This window comes from Nicotiana tomentosiformis, chromosome 12, assembly GCF_000390325.3.
Source record: "Nicotiana tomentosiformis chromosome 12, ASM39032v3, whole genome shotgun sequence".
Taxonomy (NCBI): domain Eukaryota; kingdom Viridiplantae; phylum Streptophyta; class Magnoliopsida; order Solanales; family Solanaceae; genus Nicotiana; species Nicotiana tomentosiformis.
Genome location: NC_090823.1, coordinates 104,235,023 through 104,256,060, shown reverse-complemented (window position 1 = coordinate 104,256,060; position 21,038 = coordinate 104,235,023). Strand labels below are relative to the sequence as shown.

At 35.1% G+C, this 21,038-nt stretch overlaps 1 long non-coding RNA gene and 14 other non-coding genes across 16 annotated transcripts; all 15 read right to left on the bottom strand.

Annotated features, from left to right (window-relative positions):
- Positions 1–1,231: 1,231 nt before the first annotated feature.
- Positions 1,232–11,484, bottom strand: LOC108948387 (uncharacterized). 2 transcript variants are annotated; one of them, XR_011412753.1, is made up of 3 exons: positions 11,350–11,484; positions 11,205–11,269; positions 1,232–1,452 (listed from the first exon to the last, which is right to left on the bottom strand). It is a non-coding gene; the product is annotated as an uncharacterized lncRNA (long non-coding RNA). The 2 variants fall into 2 exon arrangements; XR_011412754.1 differs by lacking the exon at positions 1,232–1,452 and adding an exon at positions 1,925–2,119.
- On the bottom strand, positions 2,477–2,568 carry LOC117274652 (small nucleolar RNA SNORD96 family). Its single transcript, XR_004504788.2, has one exon. It is a non-coding gene; the product is annotated as a small nucleolar RNA SNORD96 family (small nucleolar RNA).
- LOC138903762 (small nucleolar RNA snoR143) lies at positions 2,994–3,161 on the bottom strand. The gene has a single exon (XR_011413163.1). It is a non-coding gene; the product is annotated as a small nucleolar RNA snoR143 (small nucleolar RNA).
- On the bottom strand, positions 3,471–3,562 carry LOC138903766 (small nucleolar RNA SNORD96 family). The gene has a single exon (XR_011413167.1). It is a non-coding gene; the product is annotated as a small nucleolar RNA SNORD96 family (small nucleolar RNA).
- Positions 3,988–4,155, bottom strand: LOC138903759 (small nucleolar RNA snoR143). Its single transcript, XR_011413160.1, has one exon. It is a non-coding gene; the product is annotated as a small nucleolar RNA snoR143 (small nucleolar RNA).
- On the bottom strand, positions 4,465–4,556 carry LOC138903765 (small nucleolar RNA SNORD96 family). The gene has a single exon (XR_011413166.1). It is a non-coding gene; the product is annotated as a small nucleolar RNA SNORD96 family (small nucleolar RNA).
- Positions 4,982–5,149, bottom strand: LOC138903761 (small nucleolar RNA snoR143). Its single transcript, XR_011413162.1, has one exon. It is a non-coding gene; the product is annotated as a small nucleolar RNA snoR143 (small nucleolar RNA).
- Positions 5,458–5,549, bottom strand: LOC138903764 (small nucleolar RNA SNORD96 family). Its single transcript, XR_011413165.1, has one exon. It is a non-coding gene; the product is annotated as a small nucleolar RNA SNORD96 family (small nucleolar RNA).
- Positions 5,975–6,142, bottom strand: LOC138903758 (small nucleolar RNA snoR143). The gene has a single exon (XR_011413159.1). It is a non-coding gene; the product is annotated as a small nucleolar RNA snoR143 (small nucleolar RNA).
- LOC138903763 (small nucleolar RNA SNORD96 family) lies at positions 6,452–6,543 on the bottom strand. Its single transcript, XR_011413164.1, has one exon. It is a non-coding gene; the product is annotated as a small nucleolar RNA SNORD96 family (small nucleolar RNA).
- Positions 6,969–7,136, bottom strand: LOC138903760 (small nucleolar RNA snoR143). The gene has a single exon (XR_011413161.1). It is a non-coding gene; the product is annotated as a small nucleolar RNA snoR143 (small nucleolar RNA).
- LOC117281270 (small nucleolar RNA SNORD96 family) lies at positions 7,446–7,537 on the bottom strand. The gene has a single exon (XR_004511872.1). It is a non-coding gene; the product is annotated as a small nucleolar RNA SNORD96 family (small nucleolar RNA).
- On the bottom strand, positions 7,963–8,130 carry LOC117281272 (small nucleolar RNA snoR143). The gene has a single exon (XR_004511874.1). It is a non-coding gene; the product is annotated as a small nucleolar RNA snoR143 (small nucleolar RNA).
- On the bottom strand, positions 8,440–8,531 carry LOC117281271 (small nucleolar RNA SNORD96 family). The gene has a single exon (XR_004511873.1). It is a non-coding gene; the product is annotated as a small nucleolar RNA SNORD96 family (small nucleolar RNA).
- LOC117281273 (small nucleolar RNA snoR143) lies at positions 8,957–9,124 on the bottom strand. The gene has a single exon (XR_004511875.1). It is a non-coding gene; the product is annotated as a small nucleolar RNA snoR143 (small nucleolar RNA).
- Positions 11,485–21,038: the final 9,554 nt, after the last annotated feature.

Here is a 21,038-nt window from a genome sequence, read left to right as displayed (position 1 = left end):
ACCGCGAAGCCATGTTTCTCATAGGCAAGTTCGCAAATGAATTGAAGGAACATTACTTGAGGTATATAAACTAATTAAATTCATATTTGTTATTTGAAAAATTCTAATGCAAAATTTCATTCTAGAATATCGGCGTTGTTGATGAGTATTCCTATCCAGTAGAGTTGAACAATATTCTTCGAAAAAAATTCATATTTAAGTTTATTGTCAAGCGATCGAACATTCAGTTGCAAGCTGAAATTTACAGTGTTGTCAAGCTTACAGATGAGGAGCAAATGATAAAGAAATATAATCATGCTCCACATTCAGATGCCTTCACTCTATGTGATCTTCGCTCACAAACTTCATAATATATTTAAATTGCGAACTGTTGTTAAATTGCATATTTTGTAGTATAATTTCAAACTCATTTATTTATTAATGTTTTGTAGGACCCTGACTTCAATACTAATCAAGGCATAGATGGATAGATGGAATGCAGGGTAAATACATACAGATTACATTGTCCTTTAACATTAAAGATACTTATATATCTGGAAGGATATCTTTCTGGAAAAAAATTCCGATCTGGAGTTTTTTTTTTTTTATAACTTTAAAAGTTTTGAATGTTCATTTTATTTATTCTATAGGACACTACGAACTCCCTATTAACATTTTTTTAGGTTATTGATTCTTTTAATTAAAGTATTTGCACGGTATAAATTAATAAAGCTACATGAACTATAAGTTCACTACGTTTTCACAATTTTTGTACTTTATATATGCAGGAGTCCACTGAAGATAATGAGTTGATAGATTTTGCAAATACACCTGCCAAGATTTTGATTTTCTTCCATACTTTCTCTGTTGGTTGGATACCTATGTGAACCAATCGACCTATTTGGTTATTTGTGATATAGTTTTTCAGTAAATGATACACATTCAATCATTATATGTTGTTTCTTTACCTTTTAACAAAAGAAATGGAATGGTTATGTTAAAATTAAACTGATGAAAAAAGCGGTGGCCTATTGATTTTTGAATAAGTCTCTCAGTAAACTTTCAGGGACATAAACATTTCTTATAGGATGAACCATCTATCATGTTAAATGATGTTACGTATAATCACTCTCTAAATATTATTGAATGTTTGTGGTATTATGCTTGATACTAAGTAGATAGATTTTGTGACCATCCATTGTTATTGGGTGACCTCTTGAAATGTTGATGATAGATGGTTCAGTATATGATGTAACATAATCAACTGTATAAATATTATACAACGAAATATAATCAACTCTACATAATCAATAGTTATAATTCAAACAACATGAAATATCTCAATAAAGTTTAAGAGTTCTGTGATTTCATAACATGAATATGGAGAAGTTCATAAGCATTTATTGCTGAGCATTTCTTGTCCTACATTTTATCCATACAGAGCTTGCGCACGTACAAGCAGCTTCCAGGATACTGAATACCAGACCATTTCAAGGAACAAAAACACAAGTAAATATAAACTGTGTACGCAACAGTATCTAACATTTTCCTTTATCTCCACCAATATATGACATTGTACAGCACCATAGAAAAGAAACAATATCAATAAACGATGGCATTCCTGGAGCAAAATGAATCAAGAATGCACAGAACTTTGGTGGATTTACTGAGAGGACCTAAAAGAGCAGATCTTTAAAGGCTTACGAGATGGGGCAGTTCAACTAGATAAGTTTTAGAGTGACTACTGACTAGTAAGCCAAACTAAACCAACCATGCCATAGGCCAAAAAAAATGATCTTGTACAAGTGTATATACATTCCAAAATGTTCTATTTCTTCATAATGTATCTTATAGGTGTTCTAGCACAAAATTCTAAATGGTCTTTTATATGTAGTTTTGCATCTAGATGGGCTTATCATTATAATTCACATACCGAGGCATTCGCTTGCATTCAAGAATTATTCTTGAGATATCCCCTTGACATTCATTATAAACAAGTTGCTATTCACAATCCAAGTTTCAAAGCTACACAATTTCAGCTTTCACAAACTTGTAGTTAGATATACAAAACGTATAGCCCTGCTTCGAGTTCATATGCCTGATTAAAATCCCGAAATAAAAACCATCCTCCAGTTGAACTCTGCTACACAAGGCGATAGGATATGAGATTGCTCCCTTTCGGACACCAAAAGTGCAGGAGACAGAAAAGCCTCAACTGCCGTATGAATCAACAAAAGGCGTTTGCTTTGTGATGATCATTACACTTTGGGTCATACAAGTACAGCAAAAACTTGCCACAACTCATAAGCAAATCATCACAGCTATATACATCATATTCAAAACTGCAAACAACTCATATTATTCAAAATTAACTATAGTCCAGGTTTTAGTAATCTTCTATTCTCCATTTAACTTGAAATTCATGTCATCGTCAAAATTAAATATGACTGAAAAACACACCTTAAAAAATGGGAAAAAAATCATTAATAAATAATTATGGCCTCAGAATTGCAGAATTGACAGCAAGGCCTCGAGGGCCATTCAGTCCCGAAAGATGGTGTTCTTTATAATTGATATCCTCACAGGCCAAATATATTCTATAATCATTAATAACAAGAAATAAAATGTATTTCTCATGGCCAATCCCAAGTAGCAATCGCAGAGACTCTGCTCTACAAGGCGATAGGATATGAGATCGCTCCTCTTCGGATTAAAAGCAGGATTCTTCCTTTCCCCAAAAGGAGAAAAAAAAGACTCAAATGCTAACATCGACAAAGAAGGCTTGTTCTATGATGATATTTACACACTTTGGGTTATGCGAATATTAAATTAACTCGCCCCAATTATACAGTGTACCATCTGAACAACAGATACAAACCTTGTTCAAATTTGTGTGACAAAATCTAAAATATAACATAATATTTGTATGGCTTAAGGGTAAAATCACTAAAGCTTCTAAACTATTTCAAAACAATATGAAAAATATCAAAAATGAAGAATTAAAAACGTAAAGTGAATGTGAGATGAAATTAGTAGACAAGAACCATTAGGAACCCATCTGTGGATTCATCTCAGCGGTTGTCTGGCCGCCGCTGATAAATTCAGCTTTCCCTTTATGCACTGTCGCTTAAGAACCGCACTATTGCATAATTTAGCGAAGCCCTATATTAATGCGAGTGCAATTTCATTCGACGCAGAAAACTAGAATTCTACAATGACGGCAAACATTGGAAGGAATATTCAAAAAGTAAATTGCTGCACTATAGCTTAAAATAAAGGGCGGCCATTGAGTTGGGAGACCAGAATCGGCTCCGAAGCAAAACCCTAGATGAAGTTTAGAGGACAATGAAGAGGAGGTTTTATAGATGGGTTTCGGTGGATATGTCTAGCGGCGGCCATAAAGTGGGCTTGAAATTCATGTCATTGTCAAAATTAAATATGACTGAAAAACACACCTTAAAGAGTCGAAAAAAATCATTAATAAAGGATTATGGCCTCAGAATTGCAGAATTGACAGCAAGGCCTCGAGGGCCATTCAGTCCCGAAAGATGGTGTTCTTTATAATTGATATCCTCACAGGCCAAATATATTCTATAATCATTAATAACAAGAAATAAAATGTATTTCTCATGGCCAATCCCAAGTAGCAATCGCAGAGACTCTGCTCTACAAGGCGATAGGATATGAGATCGCTCCTCTTCGGATTAAAAGCAGGATTCTTCCTTTCCCCAAAAGGAGAAAAAAAAGACTCAAATGCTAACATCGACAAAGAAGGCTTGTTCTATGATGATATTTACACACTTTGGGTTATGCGAATATTAAATTAACTCGCCCCAATCATACAGTGTACCATCAGAATAACAGATACTATCCTTGTTCAAATTTGTGTGACAAAATCTGAAATATAACATAATATTTGTATGGCTTAAGGGTAAAACCACTAAAGCTTCTAAACTATTTCAAAACAATATGAAAAATATCAAAAATGAAGAATTAAAAACGTAAAGTGAATGTGAGATGAAATTAGTAGACAAGAACCATTAGGAACCCATCTGTGGATTCATCTCAGCGGTTGTCTGGCCGCCGCTGATAAATTCAGCTTTCCCTTTATGCACTGTCGCTTAAGAACCGCACTATTGCATAATTTAGCGAAGCTCTATATTAATGCGAGTGCAATTACATTCGACGCTGAAAACTAAAATTCTACAATGACGGCAAACTTTGAAAGGAATATTGAAAAAGTAAATTGCTGCACTATAGCTTACAGAAAAGGGCGGCCATTGAGTTGGTAGAGCAGAATCGGCTGCGAAGCAAAACCCTAGATAATGTTTAGAGGACAGGGAAGATGAGGTTTTATAGATGGGTTTCGGTGGATATGTCTAGCGGCTGCCATAAAGTGAGCTTGAAATTCATGTCATCGTCAAAATTAAATATGACTGAAAAACACACCTTAAAGAGTCGAAAAAAATCATTAATAAATGATTATGGCCTCAGAATTGCAGAATTGACAGCAAGGCCTCGAGGGCCATTCAGTCCCGAAAGATGGTGTTCTTTATAATTGATATCCTCACAGGCCAAATATATTCTATAATCATTAATAACAAGAAATAAAATGTATTTCTCATGGCCAATCCCAAGTAGCAATCGCAGAGACTCTGCTCTACAAGGCGATAGGATATGAGATCGCTCCTCTTCGGATTAAAAGCAGGATTCTTCCTTTCCCCAAAAGGAGAAAAAAAAGACTCAAATGCTAACATCGACAAAGAAGGCTTGTTCTATGATGATATTTACACACTTTGGGTTATGCGAATATTAAATTAACTCGCCCCAATTATACAGTGTACCATCTGAATAACAGATACAAACCTTGTTCAAATTTGTGTGACAAAATCTAAAATATAACATAATATTTGTATGGCTTAAGGGTAAAATCACTAAAGCTTCTAAACTATTTCAAAACAATATGAAAAATATCAAAAATGAAGAATTAAAAACGTAAAGTGAATGTGAGATGAAATTAGTAGACAAGAACCATTAGGAACCCATCTGTGGATTCATCTCAGCGGTTGTCTGGCCGCCGCTGATAAATTCAGCTTTCCCTTTATGCACTGTCGCTTAAGAACCGCACTATTGCATAATTTAGCGAAGCCCTATATTAATGCGAGTGCAATTACATTCGACGCTGAAAACTAGAATTCTACAATGACGGCAAACATTGGAAGGAATATTGAAATAGTAAATTGCTGCACTATAGCTTAAAATAAAGGGCGGCCATTGAGTTGGGAGACCAGAATCGGCTCCGAAGCAAAACCCTAGATGAAGTTTAGAGGACAATGAAGAGGAGGTTTTATAGATGGGTTTCGGTGGATATGTCTAGCGGCGGCCATAAAGTGGGCTTGAAATTCATGTCATCGTCAAAATTAAATATGACTGAAAAACACACCTTAAAGAGTCGAAAAAATCATTAATAAAGGATTATGGCCTCAGAATTGCAGAATTGACAGCAAGGCCTCGAGGGCCATTCAGTCCCGAAAGATGGTGTTCTTTATAATTGATATCCTCACAGGCCAAATATATTCTATAATCATTAATAACAAGAAATAAAATGTATTTCTCATGGCCAATCCCAAGTAGCAATCGCAGAGACTCTGCTCTACAAGGCGATAGGATATGAGATCGCTCCTCTTCGGATTAAAAGCAGGATTCTTCCTTTCCCCAAAAGGAGAAAAAAAAGACTCAAATGCTAACAACGACAAAGAAGGCTTGTTCTATGATGATATTTACACACTTTGGGTTATGCGAATATTAAATTAACTCGCCCCAATTATACAGTGTACCATCAGAATAACAGATACTATCCTTGTTCAAATTTGTGTGACAAAATCTGAAATATAACATAATATTTGTATGGCTTAAGGGTAAAATCACTAAAGCTTCTAAACTATTTCAAAACAATATGAAAAATATCAAAAATGAAGAATTAAAAACGTAAAGTGAATGTGAGATGAAATTAGTAGACAAGAACCATTAGGAACCCATCTGTGGATTCATCTCAGCGGTTGTCTGGCCGCCGCTGATAAATTCAGCTTTCCCTTTATGCACTGTCGCTTAAGAACCGCACTATTGCATAATTTAGCGAAGCTCTATATTAATGCGAGTGCAATTACATTCGACGCTGAAAACTAAAATTCTACAATGACGGCAAACTTTGAAAGGAATATTGAAAAAGTAAATTGCTGCACTATAGCTTACAGAAAAGGGCGGCCATTGAGTTGGGAGAGCAGAATCGGCTGCGAAGCAAAACCCTAGATGATGTTTAGAGGACAGGGAAGATGAGGTTTTATAGATGGGTTTCGGTGGATATGTCTAGCGGCTGCTATAAAGTGGGCTTGAAATTCATGTCATCGTCAAAATTAAATATGACTGAAAAACACACCTTAAAGAGTCAAAAAAAATCATTAATAAATGATTATGGCCTCAGAATTGCAGAATTGACAGCAAGGCCTCGAGGGCCATTCAGTCCCGAAAGATGGTGTTCTTTATAATTGATATCCTCACAGGCCAAATATATTCTATAATCATTAATAACAAGAAATAAAATGTATTTCTCATGGCCAATCCCAAGTAGCAATCGCAGAGTCTCTGCTCTACAAGGCGATAGGATATGAGATCGCTCCTCTTCGGATTAAAAGCAGGATTCTTCCTTTCCCCAAAAGGAGAAAAAAAAGACTCAAATGCTAACATCGACAAAGAAGGCTTGTTCTATGATGATATTTACACACTTTGGGTTATGCGAATATTAAATTAACTCGCCCCAATTATACAGTGTACCATCTGAATAACAGATACAAACCTTGTTCAAATTTGTGTGACAAAATCTAAAATATAACATAATATTTGTATGGCTTAAGGGTAAAATCACTAAAGCTTCTAAACTATTTCAAAACAATATGAAAAATATCAAAAATGAAGAATTAAAAACGTAAAGTGAATGTGAGATGAAATTAGTAGACAAGAACCATTAGGAACCCATCTGTGGATTCATCTCAGCGGTTGTCTGGCCGCCGCTGATAAATTCAGCTTTCCCTTTATGCACTGTCGCTTAAGAACCGCACTATTGCATAATTTAGCGAAGCCCTATATTAATGCGAGTGCAATTACATTCGACGCTGAAAACTAGAATTCTACAATGACGGCAAACATTGGAAGGAATATTGAAAAAGTAAATTGCTGCACTATAGCTTAAAATAAAGGGCGGCCATTGAGTTGGGAGACCAGAATCGGCTCCGAAGCAAAACCCTAGATGAAGTTTAGAGGACAATGAAGAGGAGGTTTTATAGATGGGTTTCGGTGGATATGTCTAGCGGCGGCCATAAAGTGGGCTTGAAATTCATGTCATCGTCAAAATTAAATATGACTGAAAAACACACCTTAAAGAGTCGGAAAAAATCATTAATAAAGGATTATGGCCTCAGAATTGCAGAATTGACAGCAAGGCCTCGAGGGCCATTCAGTCCCGAAAGATGGTGTTCTTTATAATTGATATCCTCACAGGCCAAATATATTCTATAATCATTAATAACAAGAAATAAAATGTATTTCTCATGGCCAATCCCATGTAGCAATCGCAGAGACTCTACTCTACAAGGCGATAGGATATGAGATCGCTCCTCTTCGGATTAAAAGCAGGATTCTTCCTTTCCCCAAAAGGAGAAAAAAAAGACTCAAATGCTAACATCGACAAAGAAGGCTTGTTCTATGATGATATTTACACACTTTGGGTTATGCGAATATTAAATTAACTCGCCCCAATTATACAGTGTACCATCTGAATAACAAATACTAACCTTGTTCAAATTTGTGTGACAAAATCTGAAATATAACATAATATTTGTATGGCTTAAGGGTAAAATCACTAAAGCTTCTAAACTATTTCAAAACAATATGAAAAATATCAAAAATGAAGAATTAAAAACGTAAAGTGAATGTGAGATGAAATTAGTAGACAAGAACCATTAGGAACCCATCTGTGGATTCATCTCAGCGGTTGTCTGGCCGCCGCTGATAAATTCAGCTTTCCCTTTATGCACTGTCGCTTAAGAACCGCACTATTGCATAATTTAGCGAAGCTCTATATTAATGCGAGTGCAATTACATTCGACGCTGAAAACTAAAATTCTACAATGACGGCAAACATTGGAAGGAATATTGAAAAAGTAAATTGCTGCACTATAGTTTAAAATAAAGGGCGGCCATTGAGTTGGGAGACCAGAATCGGCTTCGAAGCAAAACCCTAGATGAAGTTTAGAGGACAATGAAGAGGAGGTTTTATAGATGGGTTTCGGTGGATATGTCTAGCAGCTGCCATAAAGTGGGGTTGAAATTCATGTCATCGTCAAAATTAAATATGACTGAAAAACACACCTTAAAGAGTGGAAAAAAATCATTAATAAATGATTATGGCCTCAGAATTGCAGAATTGACAGCAAGGCCTCGAGGGCCATTCAGTCCCGAAAGATGGTGTTCTTTATAATTCATATCATCACAGGCCAAATATATTCTATAATTATTAATAACAAGAAATAAAATGTATTTCTCATGGCCAATTCCAAGTAGCAATCGCAGAGACTCTGCTCTACAAGGCGACAGAATATGAGATCGCTCCTCTTCGGATTAAAAGCAAGATTCTTCCTTTCCCCCAAAGGAGAAAAAAAAGACTCAAATGCTAACATCGACAAAGAAGGCTTGTTCTATGATGATATTTACACACTTAGGGTTATGCGAATATTAAATCAACTCGCCCCATTTATACAGTGCACCATCAGAATAACAGATTCTATCCTTGTTCAAATTTGTGTGACAAAATGTAAAATATAACATAATATTTGTATGGCTTAAGGGTAAAATCACTAAAGCTTCTAAACTATTTCAAAACAATATGAAAAATATCAAAAATGAAGTATTAAAAGCGTAAAGTGAATGTGAGATGAAATTAGTAGACAAGAACCATTAGGAACCCATCTGTGGATTCATCTCAACGGTTGTCTGGCCGCCGCTGATAAATTCAGCTTTCCCTTTATGCACTGTCGCTTAAGTACCGCACTATTGCATAATTTAGCGAAGCCCTATATTAATGCGAGTGCAATTACATTCGACGCTGAAAACTAAAATTCTACAATGACGGCAAACTTTGAAAGGAATATTGAAAAAGTAAATTGCTGCATTATAGCTTACAGAAAAGGGCAGCCATTGAGTTGGGAGAGCAGAATCCGCCCCGAAGCAAAACCCAAGATGAAGTTTAGAGGAGAGGGAAGAGGAGGTTTTATAGATGGGTTTCAGTAGATAGGTCTAGCGGCTGCCATAAACTGGTCTTGTTTTGCTATCAGCTACCTGAATTTGGGCCGGCTTTTCAATTTGAAGAATTAACACAAATAGCCGTCCGCCCAACCGTTTATACTAAAAATAGCCGATTGAGGTATAATGTATGTATTATATGTGTATAATAATGTGGAATCTATGTATATGGCTAGAAAAAGTAAACAATGAATATGACCGGCTATTTGTGTAAAGAAACCTTTCAATTTTAGCCTAGGAGACTTGAAATTCTTACAAAGTTTTTAAAAGGAACAACTATTTAGTTTAGCCTTCCAAAGCAAAAATGCTATCAAAATTAGTCAATTCATAATATACTATTAATATTAGGTCAATGCTATAAATATTAGCCAAATTATCTATTTGTATACTATTCCATCTCTTTGCAACCTTTTTTGCCAATTTTTTTTTGTTGACCAAAGTGCTTTTTTTCAAAGTTAAATGTTTGGCGAAGCTTTTTGAAAAAAGAAAAAATATTTTTGAGTAGAAGCATAAGATGTTTTTGAGAAACTTTAAAAAACAATTTATCCCCAAAAGTACTTTTTTGAAAAATACTATTGAGAAAATATACTTAGAAGTACTTTTTAAATGCTTGGTCAAATACTAATTGTCACTCAAAGGTGACTTTCACATTGATTAACCAAACATAAACTGCTTTGCACCAAAAATATATTTTTAATAGCACGTGTGAGAAAATCACTTTTCAAAATAAGCTAATTTTAGAAGCTTGGCCAAACAACCCACTTTTCCCTCTTTTTTCTTCTTTGCAAAAGTTTGCCCGAGTAATCAAATATAATTGTTTAAGATCTTAGAGTAGTAAAATTCGTAAAATCTGCATATTAGCAAAACTGTTAAACTTGTGTAATGCATTAGTAAAGCAAATTATAACTTACAACCACCGAGATATAAACTACAAAAATACCGATTTGTCAACCAATTTATTCCTTTTTGTCATCTTTAGTATTTTTGTTTTTTAGTAAATCCATCTTGCATAACCAGCAACAAAAAAATTAAAACTTTCTTCGTTTATAAGCCGCTTAGAAAAATATAATTTTTGTGAACCACACTAATTCATGTTGCTTATAGTATAATTCATGAAACATATACATAGAATCATATATATCTCCTTCGATTCTGTTTATTTTTATTTGATTGTTTGGTGGCAGAATATGAGTTCAAACTCTATTGAAAGTCAATGAATTGAAACCCGCTTAAGCTTGAATTTAAAATTTTGAGTTTTTGAAATTGAAATTTATTTCAAGTGGGTGTTTGGAATAGATTAGGCACGTCTCAAGGAGTTTGAATCTTAATTTTGGGATGATTTGAGGTGATTAGAATTGAAAATTTGAGCCAAATCAAAAGTAGAAGATGAACATGAAATATCATAAATATTACTATTAGAAACAACTGAGAGATAGCAAGCAAATAAGTAGAAATGTAGAAGACATTCAACCAAATAACCACTATGAGGTAAGAGATCAAAACTGCATTCCGCATGTAATTTTTTTCATAGCAGGTAATCTAAACAAATAAATCCTCAACTCCAGAGCTCCCAAATTATTCACTTTACCGCACAGTTTGACAATTGTAGACTTTTCATTAATAGCCGAAAACAATTTGAGTTTAAAATTTCACAATTTGACATGTATAAAACCAAAGTATGTTAAAGTGCGCAAGCAAAGAAAATCTGACAACAGCAACAACTACTAGTGTCTAACAAGTTAGGATCGGTTATATGAATTCTCACTGACGACATTACTCCATTTAAACTAATCTCGTGACATATAATGCAAATACAAAATAAAAAGTAGTACAAGTTCTGTAGAATTTCTAAACGTATAAATATGACTTACAGTTTCTGGTCATCGTCGATCTCGAGCTTCTTCTGGCATCCAGTTGTCGGATTTGCAATGTTGAACTGCAAAACAAAAGAACAAATCAATTCATGTTGAGCGAAATGAATAATATGATAAATAAATTATAGGCTTGTTCAGCTACCTTCATTTTCGGTCGAACTCAGTGGAGGCCGCCAAGCTGACAATGAAACTCTCAAATTTTAGGCTGAGCTCCTCTCTCTTTCTCTCTGGGTTAGGGTTTAGGAGAAGATATATTTTATATCCAGGCTTTTACTAGGTCAGCCACTAATGGGCTTCGGCCCATTGTAATTAGTATTGGTAAAAATTGCACGGGGCGCCCTATTTGGTCGCCCTCATTTAACCTATACCCATTTTTTAAAAATATATTAACTTGTACCCACTGTTTAAACAACTTCAACTTTGTTTTCTGAATGGTGAAGAATTCTAATTTTAATTGCTATTGAAACACGAAAGCACGAGTTGATTCCCTGTGCTTTTACTAATGGTCTTGTTTTATATGTGTATTGCTTTACAAATTTCCTCATAATTCCATTATTCTAAGGTTAAAATATATAATAAATAGTAGTTAGCAACTGAATCTTAATGATAACTTGTCATTATTATTTTAGAACTTCAGCTCTAAGAATGCTGAAGTTCAGCAAATATAAACAAAAACTCCAGCTCCTAGAATGCTGAAGTTCAGCAAATACAAAACAAACTTCAGCTCTAAAGTTCATCACAAACATAACAAAGCTTCAGCTAAAACATGCTGAAGTTCAGCAAATATAGAACAAAATTTCGGCTAAAACATGCTGAAATTCAACAAATACAGAACACAACTTCAGCTACTAGAATGCTTAAGTTCAGCAACACATGATGTTGTTTTATTGAACTAAAGTTTGTCATTTCCACTATGAACTGAAGTTTGTGTGATTGCATTTGCAAGTGAGGCCAAACTTCATGCAAAAATATCTGAAGTTTTGCTACACTTTAGGCAAAAAAATTTGCTACTTCGGGCCCGTCTGCCTGAAGTTACGCGAAAAGTGGGTACGCTTGCAATTTTTTTTGCAAAGCGGGTATAAGTTAAAACGTGACCCGAAAAGCTGGTATAGATGCAAATGCCCCTTAGTACAGAACTTATGGCTCCTTAAAAAGGGATTGGGCTTTTCTGTAAGCGTAAGCCCTATTCATATGTACTTACAAGAAGGCCGATTGTAATCTTTAACTTTGAGGACAATCTGTTTCAAGAATATAGAATTGAAAATTTTCACTTGTATTGTTATGGTTCGATTAAATTTGTTTTCTAAAAGGTCTTGTGTACTTAGGTCTTTTATTCTGCCTAAGTTAAAAAGGAAAAATCCGCAATAAGTTATAAGCATTTGGATAATTTGTTTTGGAAAATAAAGGATTTTATTAACCAAAATGTAAATATGTACAGCTCAAGGTAATAAAAAAACATAAGATGGGCTAACTCTGAACAAACAGGTCCCAGAGTTTAGTTAACTAACATCTGCAGACGACTTGCACTCTTATTTTCCTCACTTAACCGCTATTGCTTGTTACATGTATAAGTTCTAGGGATAGAAATTCAACTGATTGAGCCTCCTTGCCAACCTTGGTATCATACTTCCTCTCTTAAAGATTTCTTGGATCAATTCCCATGTGACCATATCACTGTCTCGCTGCATGAGTTGGAAGCATATATAATTTCTTTCCTCCCATATATGATATATGCACCCTGCTAGAGACATTCGATATACTTCAGTTGCAACAGACTTTACTCTCGCATTTGCCACAACCCATCTGATTTCTTCTTGTCATTATCCTGCCACCCTCTGATTTCCTTACCACTTTAGTACTCTATTCCAGATGTTTGCAGGCACATTACATTCAAAGAATAGATGGGATATACTTTATTCTTCTATGTTGCACATAGGACAAGTTTTGTCAATGACTATTCCCCACCTAGATATTCTATTTTTAGTAGATAGCTTCCCATGCAATGCTAGAAAGAGAACAAAAGTCCATTTGGGCATCCCTTTATTATTACACACTAGCCTTCTCCATTACATTTTTTGAAATACCCCTCTCATGCTGATGTACATCTTCCTTATAGAGAAGACCTCATACTGTTTTAGATCTTGTAGTGTACCTCCTGCAACTACCACATTAACTTGTGCCTTTGGTATCTTTTGGATTACCAATGATGCTTGTTTAGCTTGTACCTCCTCAGTTGGCATTTGAATAATTGAAAGAAAGATTATGAGGATGTACGATTGCAATTTATAGCTCGTCGTAGCATTAGTCGAGGGCCGAAGGAATTGATCTTAGATATAGGATTGTGCAATCGCAAACTAGGGCCCTGCAATGATGCACAATCAAAGGGTTTAAGGCACGGAAGTATAGAAAATGTAGAAATAAGAAAAACTAAACAGCAAAAATATATCTATTCTTAATCATAATCTTCCCAATTGAAGGGTACATAGATAATATACTGAAAAATGGAAGAGGACTAAAATGAAAATAAAGGAACTAATAACAAAAATATAGGACTAGTTTGCAAAGTGATAAGTGAGAATTTATACCACTTGATGCAACTGTAATGACCCGGCCGGTCGTTTTGTGTATTACAATCCCGTTTACTACTCAAATTATACTTCACAGTTGTTGTGTGAATTGTCGGGGTAAATGGTTCAGGTCCTGTGAGGTTTTGGAATGAATTGGACCATTTAGTTCCAAGGTTTAAAGCTTAAGTTAAAATAGTGACATGATGTCGACTTATGTGTAAATGACACCAGAATAGAGTTTTGATGATTCCAACAGCTCCGTACGGTAATATTGGACTTAGGAGCGTATCCGAAAAATTGTTTAGAGATTCGTAGTGGAATTAGGCTTGAAATGCCAAAAGTTAAATTTTTGGGAAGTTTGACCGGGGGGTGACTTTTTGATATCGGGGTCGGAATCCGATTCTGGAAATTTGAATAAGTCCGTAATGTGAAATGTGACTTGTGTGCAAAATTTGAGGTCAATCGGACGTAATTTGATAGGTTTCGGCGTCATTTGTAGAATTTGGAAATTTCGAATTTTATTAGGCTTGAATCCGTGTGTAGTTCGTATTTCAAGGTTGTTTGATGTGATTTGAGGCCTTGAGTAGGTATGTGGTGTGTTCTAGGACTTGTTGGTGTATTTGGACGGGGTCCCGAGTGGCTCGGGTGAGTTTCGGACGGTTAACAGATCAAATTCAACTTGAAACATTTCTGGAATTGCTGCCTACTGGTGTGATCGCACCTGCGAAGCTTTTGATCGCAGGTGCGAAGCCGCATGTGCACGAAATCAGTCGCAGAAGCGGCCAAGTGTGGAACTGGGCAGTGCTCGCAGGTGCGAGGAATTTGCCGCATTTGCGAGGCCGCAGGTACGAAGGTGTTGGCGCAGATGCGGACTGAGGCTGGCGTGGGGCGAACGCAGGTGCGAAAGGGAATGCGGATCTGCGAACCCGCAGATACGAGATGGCGCCGCAGATGTGAGGTTTGAGAAGGTCGACTATTTTCGCAGGTGCACAATTTTGTCCGCAAAAAGCGAGGGTCGCATGTGCGACCCCTTGTCTGCAGATGCGGAAATCGCTGGGTTAGAACGTTAAATTCGAGGGTTCGACATTTTTACCCATTTTCGGATTTTAGAGCTCGGGTTGGGCGATTTTGGAGAGAAAATTTTTTACACAACTTGGGGTAAGTGTTCTTAACTCCCTTGTAATTATATTCCATGAATTAATCTTCATTTTTAGTGTAAGATTATTGAATCTTCAAGAGAAATAGAAGAAAATTTCTATAATGTCACAAAACTAAATTGCCAAGTTTGAATACCGATTTGGAGTCGGATTTGAGTGAAATTAGTATGGTTGAACTTGTAATTGGATGGGTTGTCGTATTTTGTGAGTTTTGTCGGATTAAATAGACGTGGGCCCCACGGGTGATTTTTTGGGGCGTAATTTCGGATTCGGGGGAAATATTAGCATTTTGATATGGAGTTAATTCCTATAAATTGTATGGACTAAATCAAATTAATTGTGGTAGATTCGAGCTGTTCGGGAGTTGATACGCGCATAATAGAATTTCTGGAGCATTGTTTAGCTTGCTCGACATTGGATTCGGTTTGTTCGAGATAAGTAACTCTTCTAATCTTGGAGTTGAGGGTATGAACCCTGAATATATGTATTTCGTGAATTGTTGGGAGGTGACGCACATGCTAGGTGACGGGCGTGTGGGCGTGCACCATAGAAATTGTGACATAATTATTTATGTGGAATTTTGTAATTAAATAATCTTGGCATTTTCCATGCGGTTTTATGAGTTAAAGAAATTGAGCTGAAAAGCATATTAAAAATCATGTTGAGGCTATGTGCTAGTATTATTGGGACTCACATAGGTTATATTGCTGTAAATTATTTATTTAAATTAAAAATTCATAGTGAGTCATATTCATTTCATTGCATATCATATCTCAGTCTCTGTTGTTATTTATTGATGCATCATATCATCATTTTTGGGCTATTCTCATGACATTGTGAGCCAATGCGGCAGAGACTGGAGAGATTGATGACTGAGGGAGGCTGAGGGCCTGATTGTGAGGATATTTTGGGATCGGGCTGCACGTCGCAGCATGCCATGTTGGCTTTATATATATTATTACTATCATATGGATCGGGACTGCCCGCCTGCAACAGGCTTTATTGGCTTATTATGGCACGTGAGTGGTCCGTGCGGATTCTGATATAATATTATAGCACGTGAGTTGTCCGTGCAGCACATGAGTTGTCCGTGTAGAGTATAGCGCTTGGGCTGTAGGAGCCCCTCCGAAGTCCGTACACCCCCCCAGTGAGCGTAGGTACCTACTGAGTGCTAGTGCTGAGTGACTGTGAGGCATGAGTGATTGTGAGGTATGCCCGAGTGGCATGAGTGATGGTGAGGTATGCCCGAGAGGCATGAGTGACTGTGAGGTTTGCCCGATGGGCTGTATATGAGTAATGTTCTGCCCGAGGGGCTGTTTATGATTTTATCACTGAGTTGCATCGCATTGGCATGCACATATGACATACACGCATAGAGATGTATTTTTCTCATGATGTACAACATCACATCATTCATGATTTCTCACACATTTCTACAGATGGGCATAGTGATGCATTTGTTTTACACGGGTTATCCCGAAGGAAAATGAAAATCTTATTTATTATTGAAAAAAATTCGGGAGAAATTATTGTTTTCAAACTATTCATATTTTTGGTAACTTCGGCGAATGATTTGGGTTTTTACTTATGTATTTAAAAGGAAGAACTATTATTTTTGAAATCATGATTTGGCTGAGCATTTTATCTCTGAGTTACTTCTGGTATTATTTGCTTTATGTTGTTATGGACTGTTGTAGACTATTGGTTATGGACCCGATCTTGGTAGAAGCCCGTCACTACTTTCAACCTACGACTAGGTTTGTTACTTACTCGGTACATGGGGTCGGTTGTACTGATACTACACTTCTACACATTGCGTGCAAATGTTGGTTGTTGTTGTTGTTGTGCTCGATGGTTGCAGGACTTGAAGATGTACATGCGTTCCTGTTGTAGCTGCCTCTTGTTCAGGGTAGCCTTAGATTTATAAAAGCTTTGTTTATGTATTATTCAAACAGACTATGTATTTATTTCATTTCCGCTTTGTATACTCTATTCTTAGAAGCTCATAATTTGTACTACCAGTTCTTGGGGATTGTATAAGATTAAGATCTTTATTCACTTTAATTGTTTTAATTATTATTATTGGAATTGGATAATTGAAAGTTGGCTTACCTAGCGGGTTGGGTTAGGTGTTATCACGACTAGTTGGATTTTGGGTCCAAAACTTGCTATTTAATACCAAAGTTATAACGAAAAAAGTTGAATTACAGGTTTTGGGTAAGTGGAGTAGCAAAAAGGGATAAAAAGACTTGAAAGAACAAGCCAAGGGAAAAAGAGTACAGTGTTGTCCGCAATGGATTTGTGCAGACTGCAATCCTGACTTTGCTGCCGAAACCCTAGCTCCTGAAGCCCAAGAGAATCAGCAACTGCAGAACCCATGATTGCGAACCGCAATGGAAAAGTGCAGTAGCACTTTAGTCCACAAATCCATCTGCCCGCTAAAAGTTTAGAAAATCATTGACATGACATTTTGCCAAGTTTTGAATGCTCAGATTTGCGGCTGCAATCATCCGATTGCGAACCACAACAGACAAGCACGCCCGCAATATCTTTAGTAGCGACCGCATCAATGAAGGCCAGCAAATCACACCATCAACTGCAGGAAGTGCGGACTACAATCGTACTTGTGCGGCCGCAATCCTACCGAAAAGGCATTTTTGAAATAAATTTGGAGACGATATAAATAGCTATTTTTAGCAATCTTTAGGCATCTTTTTTAATGTAGCAGTTTGGGGTTGTTAGTTGTAGCTATTTGGAGCAAGTTTAAGCTACAATTTGAAAGATATCACTTTATCTTTATCTTTATTTTAGTATTATGTCTTTAATTTCACCTTTTATTATGTTTTTGTTCTTTTTACTATGAATAACTCGATTTTTCTCTAGGGTTGTAATGCAACCCTAGTGTGTGAATTTGATGGTTATTAATATAATACTTGTTTAAGACTGGGTTGATTGTTTTTAGCCAATTTCATGCTTCAATCTTGAATTAGTGGTTGCACATTGATTCATGCCATTTTGACTTTGTTCTTAGTTGAAAAAGAGGAATTAAGTTTAGGAAAAGTTGGCTAATAAAAAATTGGACTAGTTAAGGTTGAGAATTTTGATTAGTCTAATTAAAGGATTTGGACTAGGGATGGTGATAATCTCACTTGGGCTCATAATCAATTGTTTTTATTCTCACCCATTTATATTTGAGAAAGCTATTTTGGGCATAATCACTCAATAATCGAGAGATATTTAGTGAGTACCTTAGAATTGGGAATCATTACAACCCCAATCAACTAAGAAAGCATATTAGATTTCACCCATTAGGTTACACCCAAGTTAGGACTATAACTTTAGGTTTTTTTCATTTGAGTCACAACCTTAGTTTAAATATCGGATATTAAGTGTTTGATAAATTGTCTCTTAGATAATTTTAGTATATTTAATAGTGTTACTAAACCAAGTTGTGTTGAAAGTTAATATAGGACATATTAAGTTGCTTACTTAAATATTTACCTTAGCACCCACTCAAACTCCTTGTGGTTCTACCGTAACTCTTATTAATGATCGTTACATATCTCATTCTTAGAGTGTGTATTGGGAATTATCACAAAGCCAACTAACAGCTATAATAACTAACATAACAAACTATGTATTACTCTAGAAACCTCATGTACAACTCATACAACTCCAAGAAAATATATGGCGTATCCTTACCCCCTCCTTTAAGCTTCCTTGTCCTCAAGGAAGGAATCCAGGGAACCTAGTCTTCACCACACTAGAATCTTCCTAAGTTGCATGTTTTTCGGGAATCTGCTCTCAGTGTATGAGCCATCATCCTCTGCAACACCTTAAAGGGTCGAGGACAGTAAGAATTGCCAATGTCCAATATAAGAGTGTGAGTGGTATACTTAGGCAACTCGAAGCAAGGCTTCAACAAGGAAACATAGAAGGCATGGTGCAGCTGCAACTCAAGAGACAATGCCAATTTGTATGCAACCTAGCAATCCCTTTCAGTGATCAAATAAGGACCATAGTACCTGTAAGATAACTTATTGTAGCGATGATTGGTTAATGTCAGCTGCCTGTAGGGTTGTGCCTTTAAAACACCCAGTCACCAATTGTTGAACTTCATATCTGACATATGCTTATTAGCGTGAGAAATCATTCTTTGCTAGGACCTGACTAAGTGGTATTTAAGGAGTTGAAATTTTAATTCTCTCACGAGTGACTCCTATCAATTTCCTCTGAAGCTGAATCCCCCCGGCATATGGAAGATGGATAGGAGGGGTTTGCCCATAAAGAGTGTGATGCACATGACAATATGAGACGTGTATCTATGTATTACCGTGTATAAATTTGTGTATCTAATCTATATCTATCTATTTATCTATATTTATATATATCTATACCATATTATTAAAAGCACGAAGGCACTTAGCGAAACGTTATTCGTCTTTTTTACCCCTTTAAAATAGAATTCACATTGGACAAAATAATCATTTGATTATTCTCCTAATATTTAAAAATATTCATTTAACTAATTTCTTACTATTTAGTAATAGTTATTTAATTATTACCCTACTATTTAGGAATAATAATCATTTAATTATCTAAGTCCAAGTTAAGTAAAAGAAAAATATCTTTCCAAGAAGGAATCAAAATAGTTTTCGATTGTACCTTATTAAAAAGGAAATTTTAACTTTTGTTATGGGGAAACTTTTTCGGCAAATTTGCTGATTATCAAACAAAAGTAGGAACTTTTCGTTTTGAAAAACTTTTTGGCAAAATTTCCGATTATCAAACAAAGGTATTAGGAACTTTTCTTTTACCCTTTTTTATTTACATTTTGGATTTGGATTGTAGAAATGCTATGTTTCTACTTTAAACACAATTTAATTTCTTCTTGTAAAGTGGCAAGTTCGTTTAATTTCAAGTAAGAAATGAACTATCCTTAGATCTCTATAAAGTTATTTTTAATGAGAATTTATTTTCAAAACAAAGAATATTATAACTAAAATAATTATTTATGGATGAACACATTATTGTAATGGTGACATTTTCTCTTACCCTTCAATTATGTACTATTTCTTCAAAAAAATATACATCTAAAATAATAAAACTAGTTTATAATGAATAATTGGTCAAACTAAAGTAAATTTCTTGAGTGAAAATTGAAGTTAAATTTGTGATATCTAAAAAAAAATAGCATTTCAAGTTAAGTTGAAAAAAGGTATTTGACAATCATGTTTGCCTTTTTAAGTTGTTTCCTAATTTTTTTTTAAAGGTTTTAGACGGACTGAAATACTGTTGTGAGCATTATTAACATAAATTTATTTCTTTATAGAATTAGCTAGACATAATCAACATTCTTTACATTAAGGAACTTACACTAATTTCTTTAATTTTTATTTTATAAATTACGATACCTTTAAAATAATATTTATGTGATTTTAAAAAGTTTTTAATCATGACATGGGATACACGTGCGACCCAAGTACAAAGCCCCTTAGAAATATTATTTGTCTTTTTACTCCTTTAAGATAGGGTTCCCATTGAAACAAATAGTCATTATTATCTTATTATTTTTTTAATATTTAAGACTTTTAAAATTAAAAATTTTAACTATTAAATTTTTCCTTATTTGAATTACGTAAGAACTACTAATATTTAAGAATTTAAAACTTTCCATAACTATAATATTCTTATCATATTGTAGAAGAAGGAATCATAATTGGGCGTTCATGACTTCTTCAGAAGCCCTTATTTTCATTAAAAAAAAAGAAGAATTATTATTTCAGAAAAAATTAATAAATAATTCATATTCTTTTATTTTCTCATTATAATAATAAAAAATTAAAATTGGATAGCCAAAGAGGTATGGAAAAAGTAATAAATACTATATGCTACAATAAAGAAAGGTTTCATCTGAGCACCGAAGCTAGCCACCAAACATCCTTTTTTTTTTAAAAAAAAAAATATATATATATATATATATATATTTATACGATTTTTAATCTTTTCTACCCATTAAGATAGTGTACACGCACAACGCGCGTATCGTAAAACTAGCTACAATCGATCGAATAATCGAGGATTTTCATAAAATTATAGCTGTCTCG